This window comes from Halichoerus grypus, chromosome 6 (assembly GCF_964656455.1).
Source record: "Halichoerus grypus chromosome 6, mHalGry1.hap1.1, whole genome shotgun sequence".
In the NCBI taxonomy this organism is placed as follows: domain Eukaryota; kingdom Metazoa; phylum Chordata; class Mammalia; order Carnivora; family Phocidae; genus Halichoerus; species Halichoerus grypus.
Window position 1 is genome coordinate 21,757,458 of NC_135717.1, and position 19,296 is coordinate 21,776,753.

Here is a 19,296-nt window from a genome sequence, read left to right on the forward strand (position 1 = left end):
ATTATGAGTAATTTCAAACATACAGAAAAGTAGAGAGAATCATATAATGAACATCCATATACATCCCTTAGATAAAACGATTGTGAACATTTTGCCATATTGGCTTTATCTCCTTTTTCTTTTTTGGCTGAAGTATTTTAATGTATTTATAGTCAACATGCCATTCATTTCATCCCTAAATATTTCAATATGCATCCTTTAAAAAAAAAATCAGACCCTTCTTTATTCAGCCACGATACCATTGTAACACCTAACAAAACAAACCCCAAATCTGTGCTCTCATCGAATCCCTCCATATCCACATTTACCCCAAATGTCTTTTACACTTGATTCAAACCAGGACCCAGTCAAGGTCCACAAATTGTGTTTGCTCATATCTCATAAGTCTCTTTAAGCCTAGAATCGCCTCTTCTCTCTCTCCTCCTCCCTTTTTTCCAGGTCATTGACTGGTTGGAGAAACGAAGTCCATTGTCTTACTGGTAGAATGCCCTCCCTTCTTGGCTTTGTCTGATTGCTTTCTTGCGATACTTAACTTGACCCTCTTGCTCCTGTATTTCCAGTACACTAGAAGCTAGATCTAAAGGTCTGATCAGATTTTGGCCAGATATTTTTGGCAAGAATTCTTCCTAGGTGGTGCTGTGAGTGTCCTGTTGCATCACACTAGAAGGCTCAAAGTCACTGGCTGTCTCATTAGCGAAGCTAAGATTGTTTACTGGGTTCGGGCGATGAAAAGCCAAGCCCTGCATTGTAGAGTTATTTCTTCACTTGTAACCAGTAAGAGCTCTGTGGGCCGAGGATTTGGCACCACGTGACTATTTAGCCTTCCTTGAACCTTTCACCTCATGGTTTCAGCATCCAATGATGATGTTGCCTGAGTCAATTATTTTATCCAGGGTTGTAAAATTCTAGTGCTATTCTTCATTCATCACTTATGAGGGGGCATTGTTCTGTCAAGATGAGCTTCCTACACTCATTGACGAGGGCAGAATAAAGTCTTTCCCTTTAGGGGCACCTGGGTGGCTCGGTCAGTGGAGCTTCCAACTCTTGATCTCAGGTCTTGATCTCAGGGCTGTGAGTTCAAGCCCCATGTTGGGTGTGAGGCCTACTTAAAAAAAAAAAATTCTTTTTTTTTATTTTTTAATTTTTATTTTTTAATTTTTTTTAAAGATTTTATTTATTTATTTGAGAGAGAGAGAATGAGAGACAGAGAGCATGAGAGGGAAGAGGGTCAGAGGGAGAAGCAGACCCGATGCGGGACTCGATCCCAGGACTCCAGGATCATGACCTGAGCCAAAGGCAGTCGCTTAACCAACTGAGCCACCCAGGCGCCCAATTCTTTCTTTTTAATTACTGTTTTTTAGAGTAAGGATTTGATCCAATAGCCACCTCCAATGTGACAAATTCTTTCTTGTTCTCTCTCTCTATCATTTTGAACTCAGTGATCTTTGAAAAGACTATTAAGGTGTTTCATTCAGTTGCATTCATTATTTTTTAAATAATCTTTGAGTTCTGGAATAATTTTAGATTTATAGAAAAGTCACAAAGATTACTATCTTATGCTCTTATCCAGGTACCCTAACAATAACATCTTATGTTACCATGGTTCCTTTGAAAAAAACTGAGAAATCAATATTAATATGTTACTATTATCTTTTTTTAAAAAAGATTTTATTTTATTTTTTAAAAAATATTTTATTTATTTATTTGAGGGAGAGAATGAGAGAGAGAGAGCATGAGAGGGGGAAGGGTCAGAGGGAGAAGCAGACTCCCTGCTGAGCAGGGAGCCCGATGTAGGACTCGATCCTGGGACTCCAGGATCATGACCTGAGCCGAAGGCAGTCGCTTAACCAACTGAGCCACCCAGGCGCCCCAAAAGATTTTTTTTTTTTAGTAATCTCTACTCCCAACATGGGGCTCGACCTTACAACCCCGAGATCAAGAGTCGCATGCTCTATTGACTGAGCCAGCAAGGTGCCCTGATACATTACTATTATCTTAACACCAGAGTTTTATTTAGGCTTCGGTTTTTCCACTAATGTCCTTTTTCTGTTCCAGAATCCATTCTAGGATCACTCATTCATTCTTTCCTTTTGACCCTTAAAAATGACCCAACTCAATCAAGTGGGAGCCCTGGCAGGCTGGCCCTGTGTCCTCTTGACTTGACCATGACCCTAAATAGTCTTTGATAAGCTCCCCTTTGCTTTCTGGCCCAACAAGATGCCCCAGGCTCACCTGGATTTGGTTTCCTTGCCAACATTTAAAAAGTGGTAGATTTAACTGGCCGGTGAGGATTTTCAGTTTTTCCTGCAAAGTCAGCCGATGTGGCAACATTGAATCTGCATTCCAGCTTGGCAGAGATTGGCTGCAGCCTCGTAGGGCTGCCGCATTTAGAAAGGGTGTGCATGGTCCCCCAGTTTGACACAATCCTCACCACTCCCTATAACCAGTTTGCACCATGCCTTTACGTAAGCTGCCTGGATTCTGTAGGCATGTGAGGTTGCTTCCTCTGGCTTCAGCACAGCCTGCTTCCCCTCTTCCTTCTGTCTTTCCTTCATATTTAGGAAGCGTCTCCTATGTGCCGACCACCATGTGAGGCGCTGCAGTTCCAATGGCAAACAAGACAGTATGCGGGTCATTGGCCCGTTTGATATTGGATCCATTCCCCTATCTTTTGCAAACGACATGGCCAGCTGACTTCCAGCTAAGTTGAGGCAAAAAGAGGGACTGGCAGGGGAAGGGATGGTGGGACAGAGGGAGGAGCTAGGACGTTCCCCTCTTCCCAACTTCGGGGACCGTTTTGCAGCAGAGGCTGAGTCTCCTCTGTGGCTTAGCTGCTCACCTGGCAGCCCCTGCTGTGGTTCTAGCTCCTCCTCGATGGCCCCAGAGAGGGACACCACCTGCTCCCCATGCCCCGGCTGTGAAGGCAGCCACCATCCCCTACTCGGCTTTTCAGCTGTTGGCTCATCTGTGTAATCCATTGCGTGTGTGAACTTCCCTCTGGTTGAAAGCCCTAGAATCGTTTCTGTTTTTCTGATACCATAGACCTGGCTCCTAACCTCATGGAGCACATACCGATTCTTTTATCTGCATTTACTTGCTTTGTGACTCTTGGCAAGTTATTTAATCTCTCTCAGCCTCCGCCTTCCTTATCAGGAATATAGGATAATGGTAGTGCCCATCTTGTATTCTTGTTGTAAGGATTAAGTGCAATGCTGCGTGTAAGGTGCTTAGCTCAGTCCCTGGAACATAATACACCTTCAAAAATGCTACTTATTCCTATTCTAGGCTACAGGGTTCAAACTGTACCTGACCCCACCAGAGACAACCAGAGACTTCTTTCTGTCTGGCCCTGTAGACACACAGCTGGTGTTTATCGAGCACCTTACTATTACCAAGGTCTTGTTTAATCTTGATAAATATCTTTAAGGTATAGGTATTACTAATCTCCTCATTTTCAAGAGGAGGAAGTAAAAGCACAGAGAGGTTGAATAACTTGCTCAAGGTCTCACAGCTAGTATAGAAGAGGGAGCATGGTTGGAACCTGAGTGAGCTGCCTTCAGAGCCGAGGCCCTTTAACCTGTATATAAACTCCACCCAGTATGTTTGACTCCGTTTGTTAGAATATGTACAAATGTGTCTCTCCCCTCCAGTAGCTCACAGCCTAGCTGGAGAGATAGGCTTGCTAATTGCTAAGCACGATGCAATGTGGTGGTGCTAATCATTCTTTTGTGTGCTTGTTCATTCAATCATTCATTCATTCAGCAAGCTCTGGACACCAATGATGTGCCAATCACTGGAATAACGGCCGGTGAGGAGGCTGGTGTTGGGGACCCCAGACCTGCGCACCTTCTCTAGCCACTGAGTACAGAGTGGTGGAATGGGAGGCTTCTGACATTTCCTGTTTTTATTCCTCCAAAGCACAGGGCTTTGGAGTCAGACACAATTGAGTTTGCCTCCTCCTTGATTTACTTGCTGTGTGACCTCATGCAAATCACTTAACCTCCCTGTGCTCATTTATACATGTAAAACTGGGGATGATGATAATACTTTACAAGTTTAATGTTAGAATGAGATGATGAACACAAAGCTCTTAGCAGAGTGCTCGGCACACAGGAAGGGCTTAATTATTGTTAGTATTATTTGTTGATGATGTGGTTCATTACGCATGACCCCCAGCGATGGAAAACTTTTGTTCTAAATACTGTGTCACTTAGTTTGGCAATGTTTTGCTCCTGTAACAGCCAGATGCGTTCCTTCTGGCTTTTCAACTGACAAGTCTCAGCAGGGCGAAAACAATGCTAGCAGGCATGACAGACAAATAGTTATTGAAGACACAAAGGGGGCTGTTGATTTCCAGGTTCTACGCAGAAGGCCTGGGGAGAGCTGGAAGCTCTGCAGCGTTCCTCTGCCCTCCCAGCAAGCCCAACCCTGCCTGGCTCCAGATCCGTCATGCCTGGATGAGTTTAAAGAGCTGCAACCCATTCTAATGGAGAAGTTACTAACTTCATTCCACAAACTTGGATGGGAAACAGGTAAGATTGTTTATCTTTCTGTAACAATGTAATTTCTTTTTCTGGCTGCTTCTTCCAGGAAGCAGAAATTTAATATCATCCAATTCCAAGTCTAAAGATGAGCTATATGCTGAAGACTCCCAAATAAACGGCACACATTTCTCTGTCTTCTTGACAATCTCACATGGATGTTTAATAAGCATCTCCAAATGAATAATCACCCAAAACTGAACACCAGAATTTTCTTCCCAACCCTGCTCCTATGTCTTCTCCATCACTGGAATTTCAAGCGTGATGGGGTGAGAGGAGTGTTTTTTTTTCTTATTCATAATTAGCCTTTTCCAGCCAGACCTGAGTTTATGCTAATGAGGTGACTTTTGGTGGGCTCCTAGAGAGCTTCAAACGGGGCTGGTTGCCAGGGGAAGCCAACCCTGAGATTAGAGGATTGGAACTTTCTGCCCTATTCCCTCCCTCCACCTGCTGGGAGGAGATAGGGGCTGGGGATTGAGTTAATCTCCAACGGCCAATGATTTAATCAATCATGCCTAAATAATGGGACGACCATAAAATCCCCCAAACGATGGGGTTTGGAGAGCTTCCAGGCTGGTGAACACACAGAGATGCTGGGGTGGGGGTGGCACATTCTGAGAGGACATGGGAGCTCCGAGTGTTCTCCCCCAATGCCTTGCCCTATGCTTTTCTTCCATTCATCTGTTTCAGAGTTGTATCCTTTATAAAAAAACAGTAAATGGAAATAAAATGTTTCCCTGAGTTTTGTGAGCCATTCCAGGACATTATCAAATCTGACAGGTGGTTGTAGGAATCCCCAACTTTGTAGCCAAGTTGGACAGAAATGTGCGCACCGTGGGCACCCATCCCTTACGACTGGCGTCTGAAGTGGGGCAGTCTTGTGGGGCTGAGTCCTTAACCTGTGGGGTCTGCGCTAATTCCAGGTAGCTAGTGCCCAAATTGAATTAAATGATAGGACAGCCAGTGGGAGTCCAGAGACTCAGAAAATGGGTTTACGTGGGGAAAAAAACTCCCATGCATTTGGTGTCAGAAGTGTTTTGAGTAGAAACAGATCTTAGGAGTACTGCCCCATTAGAATGCACGTTCAATAGGATGGGGATCTGGGGATGTTGGGGACACTGCTGTAGTCCCATCTGCCTAAACCCCAGCAGGTGCTTGCCTGTCACATAGTAAGTGCTTAATAAATATTTGTTAACTTAATGAATTTGGGGTTCACCACTCTTTTCCCCAGGATGGTGTCGATTGAGCTGCCCACAGTGTCGGCCGCCCGCTCCCCTCCTTCTCATCAGTCCTCTGCAGTCCGGCTGTCATGAATGTCACTGACGTCCCTGATGGACAGATGGTTTTCAGCTCTTCCTTTACTTTATCCTGTGGACGACTCACACCTTCGTGAAATTATTTCTGTTCTTGATTTTCATGATGCAATGTGCTCATTTTCTTCCATTGGGTCTGAAGACCCAATGATAATTGCCTGCAGGGGATCCGTCTCTGCATGTCCCCTAGGCACCAAAATTCAACAAGTCCAACGTTTAAAAACCCTCCAAACAGCCAGGGTTGCCCTTCTTGGGCAAATGGAATCATGGAATCACCGACCATTCACTTGTCCAAGATGGAAAACCCAGCCATTGTCCTCAATTCCTGTTTTCTGCTTAGTTGCACGCCTAATCCGTCACGAATTCTAGCAATCCCACTTCCTTCTATCTGGAACCGTCTACTTCTTCCTACAGCCACTCCTGTAGCTCACATTGCCATCTTTTCTCAGATCACTGCTCTTCTGGTATCTTTTCTGGTCCCCTTCCAATCTCTTCTCCACACAGAAGCCAGAGGGATTTTTCTAGAATGCCAACTTGATCCTCAGTTGAAAAACCTTCCATGACTTTGATTACTCTTGGGATAAATTCCTTTTTTTTTTTTTTTTAAGATTTTATTTATTTATCTGACACGGAGAGAGAGATAGAGAGAGAGCACAAGCAAGGGGAGCAGCAGGCAGGCAGAGGGAGAGGGAGAAGCAGGCTCTCCACTGAGCAGGGAGCCCGATGTGGGGCTCGATCCCAGGGCCCTGGGATCATGACCTGAGCCGAAGGCAGCCACTTAACTGACCGAGCCACCCAGGCGCCCTCTTGGGATAAATTCCTTAACCCTACTTATGATGACCTGCCTGGTCCAGCCCCACCATGGCTTACCTTCTGCCCTCCTAGACAAGCAGAACTTTCTTTCCCTCAACCTGCCATGATTATCAATGCTATGCATTCTTAAAGGAAGACAAGAATTATGCTTTTCTTCCTTCCTTTTAAAAGTTTATTTATTTACTTTTAATAATTTCTACATCCAATGTGGGGCTCGAACTCATGACCCTGAGATCAGGAGTTGCATGCTCCTCTGACTGAGCCAGCCAGGCTCTGCATTCTTGCTGACAGTGATACTTGTCTGCAACACAGCCCTTCTCAGTTTCTCCTTCATCTCCTCCATTTCTTCCCTTCATCTGGTAGCTCTTATGTAACATCCCGCCAGGTATCAGCTTAAAAACCAGCCCTCCAGGAACTTTTCCCCATCTTCCCAAGTCTGGTACAGCACAGAATGCTATGTGTTCGCTCAGCTGGGGTGTTTTTACTTCTTGGGCTCATAGCTGGACTATATCTCCCAGGCTCCTGTGCTGATGATGGGGCCATGTGACTCTTGGCCACGGCTTGAACACCTGTTCAAATCCTAATCAGTAAAAACCTCTGAGGTCACCCTCCCCTCTTCAGTCTCTCTTTCCTCCTCTGCCAGGTGGATGCAGGGGACCCCATGGAGAACTCTGACACCCCACGGGAGGGCAGTGGACCCCTTAGATAAAAGGAGCCTGGATCCCTGAATGACTGTGTGGAGTATAGCCCCTGCCTGCCCTCTCCCCAACCAGCACTTAATTGTAATGTGAGTGAGAAATAAACTTGATCACATTAAGTCACTGAGACTTAGAGGTTGTTTATTATCACAGTGAGCCTACTACCCTGATAAATGCAGTTGGATGAATTGCTCTTGCCTCCCCACCCCCATTCTCCCATAGAATTCTTTACCTCCCACCACAACACTTAGCAGAGTGAATGGCAACAGCTTCTCACCTGGCTGTCTCCTCACCTGACCAGGAGCTGTGGGAAGACAGAGATGGCCCATGCCTGTCTAGTCCTTGGTGTAAGCTGCCATTCAGCTCCACACTTGGCTTGTTGCAGCCATTAAATAAATATTTGTGGAATTGCTTTATGGTTGTTGAGTTCTCTGTTCCTGAATGCCTGTTTTGGTCACTTGCCCAGGACTGGGATTCCTCCTGCATCTTGCCAGGCTCCTCTCCTGACACCCCGGACCTGCCTCTGAACCAGTCCTGTAGCTGGGGCTCCCAGGTGACACAGTCCCTGAAGCCGCTCCGCCTCCTGGAATTCCCCATATTGCCACCGTTCCCAGGCCTGGGCCTCCGCCCCCCTGTCAGGATCTCTGACGAGGCCTGCTTTTCTCATGCCTGCTGTCTGCCTTGTGGATGTCACATCCCTTTCTGCTGGACTGGATTTCCCCTCGAGTCTTGTGAAACAATAAAATGGGTAAAGTACATTGGAATTTGCATAAGACGTCTTCAGAAGAACATATCAGAAAACTGAAAACAGGACAGGGGTAGGGGATTAGAGACCTGGGAGTTGGGGAGAGGGGGGTTATCTTTTACTGGTTTATTCTTTGTGGTGGGCTGAATAAGGGCTCCCCCTCCCCAAGATGTCCACATCCTAATTCCTAGAATCTGTTACCTTACACGGCAAAAAGGACTTTAGAGATGCAATTCAGTTAAGGACCTTGACTTGAGAGATTATCTTGGATTATGTGGAGGGGCTCAATGTAAGCACAAGAGTCCTTATAAGGGGAAGTTGAGGGAGTCAGAATGAGGGAAGTAGAGGTAGTGTTGGAAACAGGGTGGTGGGGAGAGAGTGGTGTGCGCGTGTGTGCACGCATATGTGAAGAGAGAGGGGGATTCTGTAAGAATGAAGAAAACTGTAGAAGGCCACACAGCTGATTTTTATAGGTTACCAGGGAGGGACCTGAGGGAAGAGGAGAATGAGAGAGGGTGGGAGCACTAAGAAAGTAAGAATAGAAAAGACTGCACTAAAAATGCACAACATGATTCCACTTATGGCTCCATGTAAAATCACCCCCAGGACGTGGGTAAACATAGAAGGGGAGAAAGTTCATGCAAGAGAACCTACCAAGCACAAGTCCACAACGATCACAAAATGTTTACCAGGGGTGGAAGATAAGGAAAAACACAAAAGACCACAACAGTGTGAAAACTTGGGCTCTAGCAGAACTGATCTGGACAATTATCCTGGTTCCACCGCTTTCCTACTGTGAGACTCTGGACAAGTGCCTTAATCGCTCTGAACCTCAACTTCAACTTCTACCTCCTCTGGCAAATGTGGGTGCTAACAGAATCTTCCTCAGAGGGTCACTGTGAGGCGTGAACATGGAACGAGGTCATGTCCGGAAGGCACCTTGCGCCCATGCCTCATGTGCCATAAGGGTTTAATAAGTGGACATCACAAACCTTCCAGGGCCAGCCTGCCATGGAGCTTTGCCGTCCCATAGTTCTCCCAGGCTTCGCAGCCTGGCCAACAGCAGTGGCCCAGATGTGCTCCCCCCCGGATGACCACAGACCTGCCAGCCTCAACACCACCTCCCGTGGTAGGAAGGACAGACTCTGGGGCAAGACTGCTGCCCCAGTTACTGGCCCTGGGAACTTAGATCAGGTTTCCTTCTTTCTTGTGGCTGAGTAAGATGCCATGGCATATATACCCCATATTCTTGTCCTCTGATTCTTCACATCAACTCGATCGTAGAATAAATCCTTAAATCTACTTGTGTCTGTTTCTGGGCCATCTGCTCTGTTATGCTGACTTTTATTTCTATGCTAATGCTGCAAATTTTAATTATTGTCATTAATATTAGGTTTTTACTAAAGGGCAAAGCCCGTTTCACAACTTTTGTTTTTCGGACTGTTCTAGTCCATGCTTATCTTTTTGGTCTTCCAGATGAACTTTGGATTCTTGGTCAAATCTGCATCCTTATGCTCCGAAATAAGAATTCTTTTGGAGTTTTGTTTGGCATGTCTTTGTTTGTACAGTGTGGATGTTTTGACAATTCTTGTGTTCCTATTCAGCAAGATGGACTGTTTCTCCATCAAGCATTATTTGATCCTTCTCAGGGGCGCGCTGGCTCAGTCAGTAGAGCATGCCACGCTTGATCTCAGCGTTGTGAGTTCAAGCCCCACGTTGGGCATAGAGCCTACTTAAAAAAAAAAGTCTTGATCCTTCTCAATAAAATTTCTTAGTTAAAAAAAGATTTCCTGTACATTTTTGCTAGGAAGCCATTAAAAATTTGCATGTAGACGTTTGTGGGAAATACTGATAGATTTATTTACAGGAAAATTGCAAACCTCCTCCCGGGAAAAAGTACCACTATTACAATTGACTATTGAAAAACTGGGGGGAGGGACGCCTGGGTGGCTCAGTCGGTTAAGCGGCTGCCTTTGGCTCGGGTCATGCCTTCTCACCTGGCTGTCCTGGGATCGAGTCCCACATCGGGCTCCTTGCTTGGCAGGGAGCCTGCTTCTCCCTCTGCCTGCCTCTCCCTCTGCTTGTGTTCTGTCTCTCTCTCTGACAAATAAATAAATAAAATCTTAAAAATTAAAAAAAAAAAAAAAACGGGGGGAATACTTGCAGCATGAGTGACCGAAAAGGGTTAATATCTTCCCATTACTCTTTGTAAGAGCTCTTATAAATAGGAGAAGAGGTATACCCTGAAAAAAAAAAATGGGGAAAGTATGTGAACTGGTAATTCACAAAGAAATAAATACAAGTAGACAATAAACACATGAAAAAAAAATCCACCTCAAAAGTGTAAATTAAAGCATCAAAGAGACATTTTTCATCTAGCACAGATTTTAAGAATGATGCCACCTATTGTCAAGTATTTGGGGAAAATTACACACATAAATCGGTGGGATTGTTCAACCTTTCTGGGTGGCAATTTACGAGATAGAAGGAAAGCCTTAAACATATTCATGTTCTAGTAAAGGAAATGATAGGTGTGTCCAAACATTAATCTAGAAGGATATTTATCTATAATAGCAAATCATTGGAAACAACCTATTTGTCAAATAGCAGGGTATTGTTTAGATGGACTCTGGTACATGCTGAAATGCAATGCCACCAGTAAAAATTATGGGGTAGAAGTTTCTGACCTGGAAAAATATTGATCATGTGTCATTAAATTACTGGCTCTCAGTCCTGGCTGTATATTAGAATCACCTGAGAAACTTAAAAAAAAATGTCAGTGCCTAGGACCCATAGCCAGAGATTCTAATTCCACTGGTCTGAGCTAGGACCCAGGTACTAGTATTTTTTTTTTAAGTTAAATTAAAATTTTATCTTGGAGATCATTGTAGATTCACATGTAGTTGTAATAAGTAATACAGAGAAACCCTGGTTTCCCCTGATGGTAATATCTTGCAAAATTATATCACAATATCTCAACTAGGATATTGACATTGATACCACCAAGATAAAGAACATATCCATCACCACAAGATTCCCTTGTGTTACCCTTAGAGATCTATTTCCTTTTCTTGCCTTATTGCACTGTCTAGAACTTAGTTGAACAACAGTAGTGATTCTGACTTCTTTGCCTGGTCTCAGGGGGAAAGCATTCAGCCTTTCACCATTAAGTTTAATGAGAGGTGTAGGTTTTTATAGATGTCTTTTATCAAGCTAAGAAATTTCCCCTGTAATCCTAGTTTTCTGAGATTTTTTTTTTATCATGAATGGGTGTTGAATTTTGCAAATGCATTTTATGCATCAATTCCACAAATCATGTGATTTTTTCCTTCTTTAACCTGTTTATATGGTAAATTACATGGATTTTTGAATATTGAACCAGTGCTGCATCTCTGGAACAAGCCCCATTTGTTCATAGTGTATACCTATTTTTATATATTGTTGAAGTCTTTTTGCATCTATATTCATGAGGGATATGAGTCTGAAGTTTTCTTTCATTGTGCTGTTTCTCTCTGGTTTCGGTATCAGGGTAATACTAGCTTCATAAAATAAATCAGGAAGCATTCCCTCCTCTTTTACTTTTCGGAAGAGATTATGTAGGATTGGTGTTAATTGTTGGAGCTCTGCCCAGTTTTTTTTTTTTTCAGTCTATTTTCTCTCTCTTGTTCAGATTAATTTCTCTCTTTTGTTTATCTGAAATATCACCTGTATAACAGCAAAAATTTTTGAAAAAATTGTCCTCCTGGACTCTCTCCCCTCTGCCTCCTGAGGTCTTTCCCATGTATTTATTTCTGATTCCATTTCTCCACCCAAATCATCAACACCCTCCACAGGAGAGCGACGGGAAGGAAGTTACATGGATTAGACCTTTTACTGTCCTGGAAATTCATTCATTCAACACATATTTTTTGCATTCCTACCATGGGCCAGGAATCAATGAAGAGTAACCCCCAATACAGCTTTGTATTATTTATATTTTTTATTTTTTGTATATTATGATGGGTTTGATATCTTTTTTTTTTTATGTTATGTTAATCACCATACATTACATCATTAGTTTTTGATGTAGTGTTCCATGATTCATTGATATTTTAAAAGCCTTTCTGGCTGGGGATAAACTGCCCTTCTTGGAGCGAGACAATTCTTAGAGATAGCAAAGGGCTCAGCCCATAGCATGCCTTTGAGATGCAAACTAATGAATCCAAAGCCATATCTGATCTATCTGGCCCACATAACCCAGGAAGCAGTATTCCTCGGCCTTAATCACCACAGGGCCAGACACTGTGCAACTAGGAATCAAGCCTATAGTTAAGAGCCCGCTGAAATTATTCAAACTAGCCAATCCTGGCCAGACTTGCCTTTCTCCTGACCATGCTGAGGCTTTCCCATTTAGCCTTGGCGAGGCATGGTATGCCCGCTCTTTCCAGGACTCGTGATAGAATAAAATCTGTTTTCCCGAGCCTCTCCTGTGTTCCCTCTTGTGGCCACAGCAGACTGTCCATCATGTAAAAGCTTCCTCCAAGGGAGTGCACGCTCTAGTGCATGAGACCAACGGGGATAAGATAGTGCTTTGTCTGCAAGTGTGAAATGATGCCACGAGGAAATCCTGCGAGGGAGTTCGTGGTGCTCAGAGCAGCTCCACAGGGAGATTTGGCCTGGGTGGCCATCAGAGGTCTCCTTGGGGAGATGACATGTGAGGGAGGTCTGAAAGGATGATCGGGAGAAATGAACCAGAGACGTGGAGGAGGTTTTTTCAGGCTGAGGGAACAGCATGTGCAAAGGCATCACAATGGGAGCCAGGGCGTGGGGTGACCAGCCGTCCTGCTGGTCTGAGCCTGAGTGGGTGGGTGGGGGTGGTTGTGGGCACCAGATTTTCAGTTTGGAGAGTGGGACAGTTCTGGGGAAAGCATTCTAGTTCCCCAGGGATGGGGGGTGCAGGTGGGGGAGGAAAGGTAGTTCCTGGGACACAGGACCCTCATAAGTAATACTGGGAAACCCGTGGCCAAACCGGATGAGTTGGTCACCCTGCATGGCACCTTCAGGAAACTGAAGAAGGTTCTTAGAGTGATTGCCCTTAGAAGCAGACCCCGGGAAGAGGATTCAGGTGCAAGTAGTTTATTTGGGAGTTGGAGGACCAGGGGAAGGGGGAAATGAGACAGAGACGGGAAGGCAGCCAATCAAGGGTACACTCTTGTAGTGGTTAGTATTCTCCAGAGAAATAAAACCCACAGGAGACAGATAGATGACAGATGATAGATAGATAGAGGAGATGGATACAGACATAAAGATATTCATGTGAAGAAATGAACTCACATGAATATGGGGCTAGCAAGTCCTAACTCTAGGGTGGGCTGGCAGGCTGGAGACTCCTGCAGTCTTTTTTTTTTTTTTTTTAAAGATTTTATTTATTTATTTGACAGAAAGAGACACAGCGAGAGAGGGAACACAAGCAGGGGGAGTGGGGGAGGGAGAAGCAGGGGGAGTGGGGGAGGGAGAAGCAGCCTTCCCGCTGAGCAGGGAGCCTGATGCAGGGCTTGATCCCAGGATGCTAGGATCATGACCTGAGCCGAAGGCAGACGCTTAACGACTGAGCCACCCAGGTGCCCCGACTCCTGCAGTCTTGAGGCAGAATTTCTTCTTTGGGAAACCTCAGTTTTTGCATTTTAGGCCTTCAACTGGTTGAAGCCCATCCAAATTATCGAGAATAACCTCCCTTCCTTAAAGTCAACTGATCGGGGCACCTGGGTGGCTCAGTCAGTTAAGCGTCTGCCTTCGACTCAGGTCATGATCCCTAGTCCTGGGATCGAGCCCCGGGTTGGGCTCCCTGCTCAGTGGGGAGTCTGCTTCTCCCTCTGCTCCTACCCCCACTTGTGTTCTCTCTCTCAAATAAATAAATAAATAAAATCTTAAAAAATAAAGTCAACTGTTAATCACATCTACCAAATACCTTCACAGCCACACTTTGATTGATGGTTAATTGAATAACTGGGTACCACCAGCCGGCCATTGTAGACACATGAAATTAATCATCACAACTCAAGCTGGGGATCACTGTGGCCAATGGGTTTAATCCTGCTGGGACACACTGGGGGCACACACACCTCAGAATGATCCACCCAGGTGAGGATCCTGGGCATTTACACCCCTGCTCTCATCAGCCATTGTCTGAGGGCTGCTGGGGGTGGGAGACAGGCAGGCAAGCAGTTTCAGAGACCAGAGGAGGCACTCAGGCAAAAAGAGCAAGCTGGTAGTTGGAAGTCAGCAGATGCGCACCGGAGTGGGGGGGATGAGGGGAAGGGTGGAGCGTGCACCACAAGATGGCCTCCGTGAATGAAGCAATAAGAAGAAAGAGAGAAAGAGAATCAACCATAAAGGGTCTTGCAGGCCATGTAAGGACTGAAGTCTTAGATTAAGTACAGTGGAAAGGCATTATATTGGGGGAGGGGGAGGCCCATGAGCAGCTTTGTGTTTTCAAAAGATCTTTAGGCTGCCATGAAAACAATGGGTCGGAAAGGGGCAGAGAGGATGCGGAGCCACTGGCTGGGAGGATCTTGCTGGAGTCCAGGTAGGATGGTGGCATCTGGGAGTAGGTGGTAATAGGGAGGATGGAGAGAAGACAGATGTTAGGGCCATTTAGGGAACTAAAGCAACAGGTCTTGGTTATGGATCTGGGGTATTGGCAGTGGGGTAAGTGAGTATATCAAAGCCAGCCCCACTCTAGTTTTTTTTTTTCATAAAAGTTTTAGAAACTTTTATTTATTTCTTTATTTTGATAGCTGGAGCTCCGGTGTGGACCAAACAGCCCAGAAGTTGCCTGCAACCAGTTTAAGTGACCTTAAGCTGACCTTACCTGCTGCCTGACCTGTTTCTACATCCTAAGATGCTTATTGCACAACCAGAAACCTTCTGTTGAAAATACAGCTGGAAGCCAGCATACATGGAGGGTAAGCGTGGAAAACATTCCTCTGGTCCCTCGGCGGGAGGGCATCCCGTAATGAGACCAATGGTGGCACGAGGATGAGAAATCAGACACTCGGCCTGTTACCTTGAAACAAGCACTCCTAACCCTCTCACTTTAGTTGTCCCAAACATTGGATGTTCCTTAAAAACCACCTGTTTTCCGTGTCCTATTTTGTTTTGTCCACTGTGCGGAACAAAGAATGGATTTACCCACTCTGGGAGGGGGGGATGGGAAGAGCAATGTCACATTAGGACTTTCCCAGTTGTCCTTGGTTTTAAGAAGCTAGGTGTAATGAGAAAGCACCAGATGGTGGTGGTGTAGTTGCCAGAAACCGAAACCTCCCATCCCTATGCCCAGCACCCAGAATCTTCCTCTGGAGGGGACCTTGGCCTAGCTGGCAAACAAGAAGTTGGGAACAAAGTATCGTGAGCAGACCATAGAAATGACTAGAAAACCAAACTGAGCTTTACTTTCCATTGGCATCTGAGCTGAGGCTGTAGTGTTTCTCCCACCAACTCCAACCAAGGGGCTCGAGCTAGAAATCTAATGGTGTGTGTGTCGAAGGCCCCCTATGATCCACACCTCCTTGTATTCATGTCCTTGGGTAGTCCTCTCCCACGGTGTCCAATGATTGGTCTCTGTGGTAGACAGAATTATGGCTTCCAAAGATTTCACGTCTTAATCCCTGGGACCTGTGAATATGTTATGTTACATGGCAAGGGGGAATTAAGGTTGAGAATGGAATTAAAGTTGCTAATCAATGGACCTTCAGATGGGGGAGATTATCCTGGATTCCCCGGGTGGGCCCAATGTAATTATGAGTGGCTTTGAATGGGGAAGAGGGAAACAGAAGAGTTAGAACCAGAGAGATCACCTCATTAGAAAGACTCTGCTGGGCTTTGCTGGCTTTGAACGTGGAAGAAGGCATGAACCAAGAAATTCAAGCAGCCTCCAGAAGCTGGAGACAAGGAAATGAATTCTCCTCTCCACCTCCGGAATGAACACAGCCCTGCCCACACCTTGGCTTTAGCCCATTGAGACCCATTTCAGACTTTTGACATCCAGAACTGTAAAATAATAAGTTTGTGTTGTTTTAGGACACCAAGCTTGTGGTAGTTTGTTACAGGGGCAACAGAACACTTGGGATAAGGGATAATAATACAGGATGCATTCAATAAATATTTGTTAAATGGAATGAACGAAAGGTCTCTCTGCTCCAATAAATCCCCAGCTTTGTTTCACCTTAGAGTGAATCAAAACCCCTTGAAGACCCTCACAACCCTCAAGCCATCATTCTAGCCCCGTTGGCTCCCCCACTCCTAGAAGAATCCATTTGGATGTCTTGCTTCAACCCAACTTGGCCATGCTCTTCTGTGCCTGTGGGTATTTTCATATGCTGTTCTCTCTTCCTGGACTCTCCTTCCCCTCCCCCACCCCCACTTGGGAACACCTCCTCATCCTTCAAGAGTGAGTTCAAATGTCACCTCCAGATGACCTTTCCTAGTTACTCAGGTAGTAACTTTCTCTACTCCCCTGCGTCCTGACACTCATTACCTTGTGCCGTATCAAGCTGTCTGCCCCTCTGTCTCCAACACCTCATAGAGGAGACCTCCACAGGCGGGGCAGGTACCCTAGTCATCCTTGCATGCATTTGGGATAAGGAGTCTGGGGAGGGAACCATACTCCCAAAGACTACAAACTAGCCCAAGCTTCCTTCTTTGAACTCTCTTCCAGACATTCAGTTCATCTCTGAGTCACCTCTTAAAAAAAAAAGAAAAAGACAAATGCAAGTAATGTTTTTTTGATTATAATAGTAATCCTCATCATTGTCTAGTGCGGAATCACGGAAATCTACCCACAAGAAAATAAATTCCCACCGAGACCACCACTGTCATCCATAAACCCATCTGTCACCCATCGAAATGAATAGCTAATGTTTCTCTAATTCTTACCCTGCTGCCAGAAACCAGGCTGAGCAGGTTCCATCATCAGCCCCATGTACAGATGGACAAACTGAGGCTGGGGATGTTCCATGGGAGAGCCCCAGTCTACACACTTGCGTTCTTCTGGGTCCACGCCTGACATCATTAACAGCAACAGGGGTGTTTCCCTCTGTTCTTCATATGCTACATTTGGGGATTTTTCATCTCTTTTTATCATGAGCTCCTATCTCTCAGATTAGGAGCTTGAAAAGCAAAGATAAAGACTTGAATGGAAGATGTATGCCACAGGAAGCAAACTCAGAGACCTCTAGGGGCCAGGCATAGTCCATAATTGGTGACAGGGCCTCCGGGAAGTAGTTTTTCCCAGTTTACAGCTGAGCTTTTAATAACATGTTGGTGTTGGCGGTGTTTTAACCACATGTAAGTTTGAATTGTTATGTCACCAAATCCATCGCTTTTTCCTCATTTTTGTTTTCTGGGTTTCCTTCTAGGCTTTGCAAGCCCTTCTTCCGTCCCAGGTCATAAGACTGCCCCCTCCTGCTGTGCTCCAGTTGTTTCATGGTTTTATTTTTCCTATGTAAAAATTGTAAAGCTAACTGATCTTTTTTTTCCCACTGATTTTATTTATTTATTTTTTTAGATGTATTTATTTGAGAGAGAGAGTGAGCACGAGCCGGAAGGGCAGAGGGAGAGGGAGACAGACCCAAGGAGACTCCCTGCCAAGCACAGAGCCCAGTGCGGGGCTCCACATGGAGCTGGATCCCATCACCCCGAGGCCATGACCTGAGCTGAAACCAAGAGTCAGACACTCAACTGACTGCGCCACCCGGGAGCCCCAAAAGCTAACCGATCTCTTAAAATATTTGAGGTGAGATTTTACTTTTCCTAAACAAAAAGTCAATGTCTCCATGCTTTTGTTAATGCATTTCACCACCAATCTGAAAAGCCATGTTTTTAAAGAAAAAAATTTTTTATTGTGGAAAATGTCAAATTACTCAAAGGTAGTATAATGGTATCATGATCCCCCAATACCTATCTCCAGACTTCAACACTTATCAATATAAGGTCACCTTTTAAAAAATTGTGGCAAAATACATGTAACATAAAATCTAGCATCTTAACCATTCTGAAATGTACTACAGTTCAATCGTGTTAAGCGTGTTCATACTGTTGTGCAAACCACCTCCCGGGAAGCTGTATTTTTATATTTTACAGCCTTATGTATCTGGACTGGTTCTGGTTTCATTCATCTCTTTATTTAGAACTGCACTACCCACTGTACTGGCTTTGCTTATTTATTTTAAAAATTATAATATTTATAAAAAGGGACTCTTGAGTGGCTGAGTCGGTTGAATGTCCGACTCTTGGTTCCGGCTAGGGTCATGGTCTCAGGGTCCTGGGATTGAGCCCCATGTTGGGCTCCACGCTCAGTGCAGAGTCTGCTTGGGAATCTCTCTCTCCCTCTCCCTCTCCCCTCCCCATGCTCGTTCTCTCTTTCTAAAAATGAATAAATAAGTCTTTTAAAAAAATTATTAAAAAATTATAAAAGTATGCCTCTTTGGGCATGCAGATCTATAGATTTATATTATATATAAATTATATATATTATATATATATATATATAAAATATATATATATTCATTCATGTGATCATCACCACAAACAAAACACTTCCATCACCCTGGCAAACTCCCTCAGACTGCCCCTTTCTAGTCTTTCCCCTCCACTCACAAAGTGGCCACCGATCTGTTCTTCATCAACATAGTATTGTCTTTTCCGGAACGTCATATACAGGGAATCGTATAGTTAGGAAGTTCTTGAGATTGGCTTTAATCACTCAGTATACTGTCTTTGAAATTCATCCAAGTTGTTGCATTTTTCATCAGTGCGTTCCCCACTGTTGCGGAGGGTGTCCCCTCGGGGCTGTCCCTCACAGAGCTGCTGTACCACAGTTTTAAGGGCTGTCACTTGAGAGTGGATTTTGATGTCTGCTTGGTAAGTTGCCTGCCCACCAACATTGCTCTCGTTACATTGTTTTCCCAAAGTGTCTTGGCTGTTCCATATACTAATTCCTAGGTCTTCTGTGGTTTGGGTTGCTATTGTGAGCGATTCCTTCAGCCATCCCATTATCCAAACTGGAAAACTCAGAGATATCCCAGGAACAAACTTGAAAACTGTGTGAGACCCTTCTGAAGAAAACTGCAAAACTACACAGACAGATCTGAGGAAAGACTTTAATGCATGCTAAGACACATTTCTGGATGTGAAGACTCAACTATTGA

At 44.7% G+C, this 19,296-nt stretch overlaps 1 long non-coding RNA gene across 1 annotated transcript; it reads left to right on the forward strand.

The window, feature by feature from the left end:
* Nucleotides 1-4,405: 4,405 nt before the first annotated feature.
* Nucleotides 4,406-17,859, forward strand: LOC118543854 (uncharacterized). Its single transcript, XR_013448458.1, has 3 exons — nucleotides 4,406-4,532; nucleotides 14,887-15,054; nucleotides 17,655-17,859. It is a non-coding gene; the product is annotated as an uncharacterized LOC118543854 (long non-coding RNA).
* The last annotated feature ends 1,437 nt before the right edge of the window (nucleotides 17,860-19,296 follow it).